General features: G+C 40.8%; 1 pseudogene; it reads right to left on the bottom strand.

The window, feature by feature from the left end:
- Positions 1–5,814: 5,814 nt before the first annotated feature.
- On the bottom strand, positions 5,815–6,003 carry LOC123622984 (annotated as a pseudogene).
- Between the last annotated feature and the right edge of the window lie 2,013 nt (positions 6,004–8,016).

The raw sequence follows: 8,016 nt of genomic DNA, 5'->3' as shown, positions 1-8,016 counted from the left end.
CTTTGAGAATTTTGATCTTTGACATTTTCCAGGTTGGTATTTGAGTTCCAGTTCTATTTTCTACTTTATGGTACCATTCAAAGGCATCCTGAACTGAAGGCATCTTGTTCATTCCACAAACGTTTTCTGTGACCTGCATTATGCTGGGCCCTCTCCTAGGCCTGGGGGAAGCATGAAGGAGACGCTGCTTCCATCCTGGAGAAGCCCCTTTAACTGGTGGGGGTGTGGGGGAGAGGTGAGCTGTGTGTGCATACAGACAGTGAGTAGGATGGGTTAGTGGGATGATGGACTTAGGTGCATCTGGTGTTTGTCCTTTTGCTGTTGTGCATTTCTGACATCTGTGCCCCTTTTCAGGTTATAAGCCCCCACTTTCCTTTAGAGACCCACACATCTCCAACTTTCAGTTGGTATAGTTTTATGTGGCTGGTCCTATCATTTGAATCCGGGGGTTAACATATGACTTGGGTCTGGCTGGTCAAAACATTTTGCCCTCTTGTGCAGTAATCGGTTCCAGGCTGAGAACATGATTTAAGCCAATGAGTCTCCATGTTGGGCCTACTGCTAGGACCATCCGGCGTTGCAGACCCTGGTCTTCTTGTTGGAAAGAGGGCTAGAGAGCTCTCTGGAGTCCCCTTTATAAGGGCACCAATTCCATTCATGGGAGCTCCAGTCTCATGACCTAATTATCTCCCTGAAGACCCTCCTCCTAATTCTGTCACATTGAGGGTTAGGATTTCAACATATGAATTTTGGAAGATGCAGACATTTAGTCCGTAATGTATGAATGCCCTTTACCCATTTTGAGGTTGACATTCAAAATTTTTCCTTGTAAGTTGAAATATGCAAAGAATATTACTTCTGGCCTATTAAAAATGTTGATGCTTTAAGATAAAAATGTAACATGCATAAAAAATTGTATCCAATGTAATCCAAACATATCACTATTCATTTTAAAATGTATGAAAAAAATCTTTAAAATTTTCCACTGTTCCTTTTTCTCTTTGAATTTACAATTTTTTAAATTTCTACACAGAGTTTTATTCTAATGGATATTAGAATATTCACTATTTGTGCTTCAAAGACTTTTATTGATCATGCTATTATGATTCTCTCCAAGTGAATGTGTATATATATATATATATATATGTATATATATATACACGTTGAAGCAAAAACAAGGTTTCCTAGCACTATAAGGCTTTTAGTGCCTAAAAAATTTCTTCTAGATTGGACTTGAAATTCAATTATTATTAATATAATTGAGCCACATAGCACAAATTCATTACAAAATATGAGAAATAATTATTGAGCATAAAGAGTAACATTTTATTAGACTGTATCTCTTAATAAGATGGATAGGGCTTTTACAAAAAAGCTGTTCAAAAGGAGGAAATTACTTATTGCTCTAATGATACAGGGCTTAGCATTAATTCTGCTCTTACTATCCATTTTTCAATAGATGTAAATGCTGAGAAACCTTGTTCATCCATGAATAAATCAATAGAAATGAAAAGAGTTTTTTTTTACAGCAGTGCCACTCAATTATTTAAGCTCCTTCTGAGTTATATGCCAAAAATCGCATGGTGATTTGTCATAAAATTTATTTTTAATAATCTATGAGCTGACAACTCCATTAGGTCTTGCTGTAATATTGTTGAAAGGAAAGAGTTGGAAGCTATTGGAATTGTGGAAGGATTTGTCCTCCAGCCTTTAAGGTTATTCATTGTCTCAGCATTGACTGTGGTATTTAGAATTATCCTTTTGTGTGATGCCCTTGAAGTTTTTGGACTTGGGGACAATGCACTATAGTGAAATTCAGGGTAGGGAGAGGTAGGCTTTTCTGTTGTAGAGGGAAGAAGGTGAGTAGGAAAGGGGAGGGAGGAAAAGAGTATGCAGGATGCTCAAGCCTTGCTGGGCGGCAGGAATGTCTTTGGGTGGGGTTGGTTTTATATTAATGGTGAGCACATCAGAGATTTGAGAACTGACTCCTTTGAAACTATCCTTGAAGGCTGACCCCAGAGTCTTTGTGGTGTGCATACTCCAGTTTGAGGAACTCTCTTAGAGACAATATGAGGTCAGGGCTAGGTGGACCATGGTGGGGTTGGGGGATTGGGGAAGGTTTGCCAAGGTAGCTGGGCTTTGCAGAGACCCGTGTGAAAGGAGTGCAGTCTGGACTGCAGGGAGAGGGAGAAAAATGGGGGCCTTAGAGCGAGAGCTCAATTCAAAACCTGGCCCTACCCAGTGTGTACAGAATATCAGAAAGTTCTTCACCTTTATTGGCTTCTGTTTCTCATCTTCAAAGTGGGGATAATAATGGTGTTTGCAATCTTAGGCTTTTTGCAAACCTGACAGAGACTGTAGAAGTCAAACAAGGTTTTGGACCAGCGTAGACAATGGCAAGAGTGTTCCTTGTGCCCAGCAGTATCTTCCCCCCCCCCTCCCCCCCCCCCCCCCGGTAGGGGGCTCCACACTGCTCCTCTTTTGGCTGTGCTGGGGCAAGGAGTCCATGGAGCCAAGGGGACATGCCCACCCTAGCCCCTGCCCTCTCCTTTGCACAGCCTTCTGGTACCAGGCCCCTGGAAGGAACTCCTTGCTCACAATATTAGGGTCATAACTATTTCTGGTGCAATAAACATTTTCTTAAAAGACAAAAAAAAAAAAAAAAGAAAAGAAACAAAAGAAAAAGGAAAGAAGAGGCGATGGGCAGGTTGTATTAAAATATAAGTCATTCCCAAATGGAGGCTCCTCCTTTCCCTGGGGGCCACTCAACTGTCACTGGACCAGGAAGACTGGACCTGCCAGGTTCTCAGCCTTGTTGGCTCATTGCAATCACCGGGAGAGCTTTACAGACAACTGGTGACTGAATCCCACCCCCAGAAGTTCTGATTCATTGGTCTGGGGTGAGATGTGGTCATCCAGCTATTTCAAAGCTTCCTGGGTGATTACAATGCACAATGAGGGCTTAGAAGCTGTGGGCCAGAGGAACCCTCAATTGGCTTCAGATGAGCGGGGTAAAGGTTTACCTTTTTTGGGTGGGTTGTGTTATGCCTGGTGGACTGTTTCTGTTAGAATGTGGACTTTTTGACCACTGTAACTGCCTTTAAACAACTACCTACTAGTTGTGTTGCAAGATGTTGTTTAATTTCTCTGTGCCTCAGTTTGCCCATGTATGCAGTGGGGGACAATAATAGTTTCTTACCTTTTAGGATTGTCCTAGCGGTTAATAGGATAATTTATAAAATGTTTAGAACAGTTGTTGGCACTAAACAAGAGCTCCATAGGCACTTTCTAAATAAAAGATAATTTGTTCCAAATGCACCCAAAGTGAGTCATTCCTTTGTGGACAGTCAGGGCCGGATCCCCAGGCCTTGGTTTGTGAACCCTGTCTCCCTTAGCACGCTTCCTTAGCAAAGGTACACAAGGTGGCGTGATTTGTTTCTGGACATTTACTCATGAGAAAACAAACATGCAGCACAGCTCAGTCTGTACCAACTCAGTGATGATGGATATAAAAGGAGCATTAGGGAGCAGAACAACATGTAATTAGCCAGGTAGGCAATATTGTTGGATTTAGCATTGGCTTTTATTTTTCTGTCTATTTTGGGTGGCGATGATGGGGGTGAAATATCCAGAATAATACAGAGAACGTCTGTACCAACATGAGGGGTCCTTTGTCTCCTGAACTGGGGGCCAGCTTCATGGGCACATGACCTGTGCAGTTGCCCAGCCATGACACTGACACCCTCAAGAAGTCATTTTTTCTACAGAACTTGCTTTGAAGACAGAAAGAAGGCAGTGTTGTTCTAAGAAACACAAATGGCTGAGGGACCCTATCACGTCTGCTTCCCTGTGTGAGCCAACCACTTATGCTGAAGATGATGGCACAGAACAACAGGAAAGATAGGACAACCCAGAGTTCTTTTTCCTCTCAGTTCTTCCTCACTTATCAGGAAGCCAAAGGTAGACAGTGTTGGTATAATGTACAGGTATCAAAAAGTGAGATAAAAAGAGTCAAGTTAATTTTGTGTAAGTCTCTACTGTTCTGGTGAGAAGGAAATACGTATACACACATGAGCTACAAAATGCAAATTGTGTAATTTCGGTGATTGTGCATGTGAGTTAAATGCTCTTATATTTGCATTTAAACTGGCATTGCATACTATAAAGATAAGCAGAACAATTCATGCTAATACTTTAATATTTTTTCTTTACTTAGAACAACATTACATAGCAAATAAAAGACACCAGGACAAATTGAGAGACCATGGAAAAAAGGGAAATGCTTTCTATTTTAGTACCTTTAATGGCATTTTCCCACCTACATTTTGAACAAGGCACCTCACTATTTTCATTTTGCACTGGACCCTGCAAAGTATGTAGCCAGCCCTATCTAAATTATGCTAGAATATGTCAGTCCTTCTGCATCTGTGTCTTTCCACACTGGCTTCAAAACTGTTCAGCCTCCTGCAAAGCAGCTGTGCAAAACAGGTTGCTGAGTGAAGGGTTTTGGAAGGACCTTAAGGTGAACACAGTTTGGTTTCTCAGCATCCATTTCTTCATTTTTCAATATTTTGGCAATCCTCTGTCTGTTCTCTGTGTGCTTCAGTGGGAGGGCCACACCCAGAGGCCAAAAGTGGAGCACCTGACCCAGAGCTACCTCAGTCACCACATCATAATTTCTTGGGCTTACTGATTGGTTCAGGAATGGGCATGTGATCCAATCAGAGCCAATAGAATGTAAGGAATCTCAGGCTGGAAATCATGGGAAAGAGACTCTCACTCACGTTTGGACCTGGAGGCAAGTTGGCTGCAGGCTGCTGCCATCTCGTCACCATGTATAATCTGAGAAAGAAGCCACTTCATTGAGACAGAGAGAAACCAAGTTTCTGTGACAACATCTGAATTATTAGCAAATTGAGCCTAAAGCCAGATCTACCCTTTTCAGTTACACCAGCAATAAAATCTCTGTGTTTTAGCTAGGTTTTTCCCCTCTATTACTTGTAACCTAAAAGAATTCTAATTGATAAATGACATGTGCTAAATTATGGAGTTAAAATAGTCTTTGAATTTTTATAACTTGTACAAATAAGACAGTAAGGAGATATAACAGGGAAATATTTTGAGATATTAAATTTAGAACTCTTTTCTTTTTGTTTTTTCCTTTTTATTTCCCATCTAGGGAGGAAGCAGCTTCTGCATTTTCTTTCTTTGGGGAAGGTTCATGATAGGCAGAAAGCTGAAATTGCCCAAAGGATAATTTTCTCCCTGGATTTTTTTTTTTTTTTTGCAAAGCCTAAGTAACACAGGGGTCACAAACTGGGCTTCATTGGGTCTGTTGTGGCCTGCAAGACATTTTTAGTTGATTTGCATAGTATTTTAAAAATTGGACATAGTCTTTTCAACTCTGCATAGTATTTTCAAATTTGAATTTCTGAGATCTCTAGGAAAATCAGATTACCTGGCAGCTCTGGTCCTAGAATTCCCATGTGATAACTCTTAGGGGTGCTAAGCAGCTCCTTTCATTAGATGGACCATGTGGTCCCCAGTTTGCTACAGTCTTACCACTTACTTTTGACCTACTACCTGCAGATTTCACTTATTTACATACTCATTTACATACTCACCTGGGCCCTGAACTGTTTGACTTTGTGGCTCCCAGTGTAAGCCCATGGAGAAAAATGAGATTTGAGGAGAGAGGGAGTGATGATAGGAAAGATATTAAAAGAAATAAAAGGATTTCCCCAATAAACAGGACTAATTTCCTCCTGGTCCTTATTCATACATGAACACATTTGTTTTTAAAGGGGAACCACTTAAGACTGTTGCCTTCTCCCTCTTCCTCTCTCAAAGGGAGAGAAGAATGATCATTAATGGCAAATGGCGACACCAAGAGCTGGCTTCATGCTCAGGAGAGAATGCTGTGCCCCTCCCCCGGCGCTCTACATGTTCCGAGAGACGTTTCCAGTAATGAACTATAGAAATGATCCCTGAATGTAGAGTCTTTGTACACATTTTTATGAAGCGATTTTCTCATAGTTACACTTTTACAGTTTGTAGTTTCTCATTAAGGATAAGAATTTTTCAATGTTGCTGCATGGTTGTCATAATTAAATATCACAGTTAATCTTTGCACAATGCTTCTCTGAATTGATGAATATCATCATCATCATAATTGATTGAATTCCTCCTCTTGGAATGAGCAATTAGATAGGTACTTTAAGTATATTATCTCATTTAATCTTCCTTAAAATGCTATTGGTTGGTTTTCAATTTTATTTTTGGAGTTACTATCTGGGCAGGGTATAGTCCTGTCTTCCTGAACTTAGGCGTGGTCATGTGACTTGCTCTGGCCAATGAAATGTGAGCAGAGTCTTGACTGTTACTTAGAGGTGGAGGCATTCAACTCTCCAATTTCTGACTGTAGAGTCATATGTTGATACGGAGGGCAGTTGGTTGATGCAGCCTAGAGTTCTGGGTCCCCAGAGGACTGCTGCAATGGTGAAGTTTGCCTGGACTGTGGTGGACTTAGGGTAATCGTGGAAAGGACTTCTGATGTGTAGTGCCACCGAGGATTGGGGATTGCTTGTTTCTGCCACTAACCCAGCATATTCTCACTAACAGAGCAAGTGGTGCTGTTTTTGCATTTTTAGGAATGGATTCCCATGATCCATTTAAAAATATTTAGGTTTAGAAAGGTATCCTCTTACATATTTTAGGCCGATTTTAAGACATTATATACTGATGAGGTAATCAGCATGAAGGTAGTACAAAAATAACTGAAATTTGAGGAAGGCAAGCTTGATGTCTACCAGGGGAAAGTACAGCATGCTCAAGGGAGGCTTGGCCTTATGGTGGGCATGGATTGTCTTCAGTTTGTTTTTGTATGTTTTGCTTAAGCTGGATGTGGGTTTCTGGCAGACAGGGAAAACAAACAATGGCAGGGAGAAAAGTGGCCGAATCTGGTTAAAGGTCTAAGGAAGCAATAAATGCTGCCGGAGAAGGTCTGATATAATGAGATTTCATTGAAAATACTGAGAAGATGGATGGACACAGATACAAGTATGATTCTCGTGGCCAATGATGCTGCTAGACAGGCATCCGCTGGGCTTTTCTATTAGCCCTGCAGAACTGTGCTTGATGTGGCTTTTCCAAACCCTTGAATGCAGGGGAACAACCATTCTTCAGAGTGGTGCCCTCCCCTGTGGCAGGAGGCAGGAGGGGTCTGTGCCTGGTTATTGGAACTTACTGAACACGATGGTGGTGACATCTGCATAGTGAGGATTTAGCCGAAGGTTCTTGATGTGGACAGTGTGGGAAAATATTAAACAAAATGACTTGTTAGGGTTTTTGCTCTTTCCCCCTGCCTCTCCATAATTGTTTTGGGTGAATCATGCCCACTTGCGCAAGTTTGGGCCAAGTTGCCTTAGGTAATTTTTACATAATATTTATAAAACCTTCCTGTAATTGTGACTCATGGTCATGCTTCTACTCAGAATTTTGTTAAAGCTGAACATTTCAGGGAAAAAAAAGGCCTGAGTGATATAGAAGCCTTTCAGAGAACTCAATTAAGGCAGGCAGAGTGGTCAAGGCCATCATTTGCTGCAAATGCCCTTAGTCACTGAAGCCCCAGTGACAGAGATGCTAATAACATTTCTTTTATATCTCCCCTCCATTTTTTTTGGAATCAAAAAGCAATAATCATATACAAATGTGTCAAAATGTTCACACAAATGCATAAAGCCCAAAGCGCAAGTTTTCTTACTTCCTCCCTCCCCATCACTCCCAACCTGTAGATGTAACCACTGTTAACTCTTTAGTGCATATTCTTCTAGGACTTTCTGTGTGAACACATTTTTTTATTTATTTAGCTAATTACAATTATGTTTTTTCCTAAAGTAATACATGATCAGTATGGAAAATATACAGAAACATCTTAAAAAACATATTCCCAACCTTTATATATATATATATATACATGTATACATATACATACACACACACACACACACGCATTTA

The sequence above is a fragment of the Lemur catta genome, chromosome 17, assembly GCF_020740605.2.
Source record: "Lemur catta isolate mLemCat1 chromosome 17, mLemCat1.pri, whole genome shotgun sequence".
In the NCBI taxonomy this organism is placed as follows: domain Eukaryota; kingdom Metazoa; phylum Chordata; class Mammalia; order Primates; family Lemuridae; genus Lemur; species Lemur catta.
The sequence above is the reverse complement of the archived record's forward strand: the minus strand, read 5'-3'. Positions and strand labels throughout refer to the sequence as shown.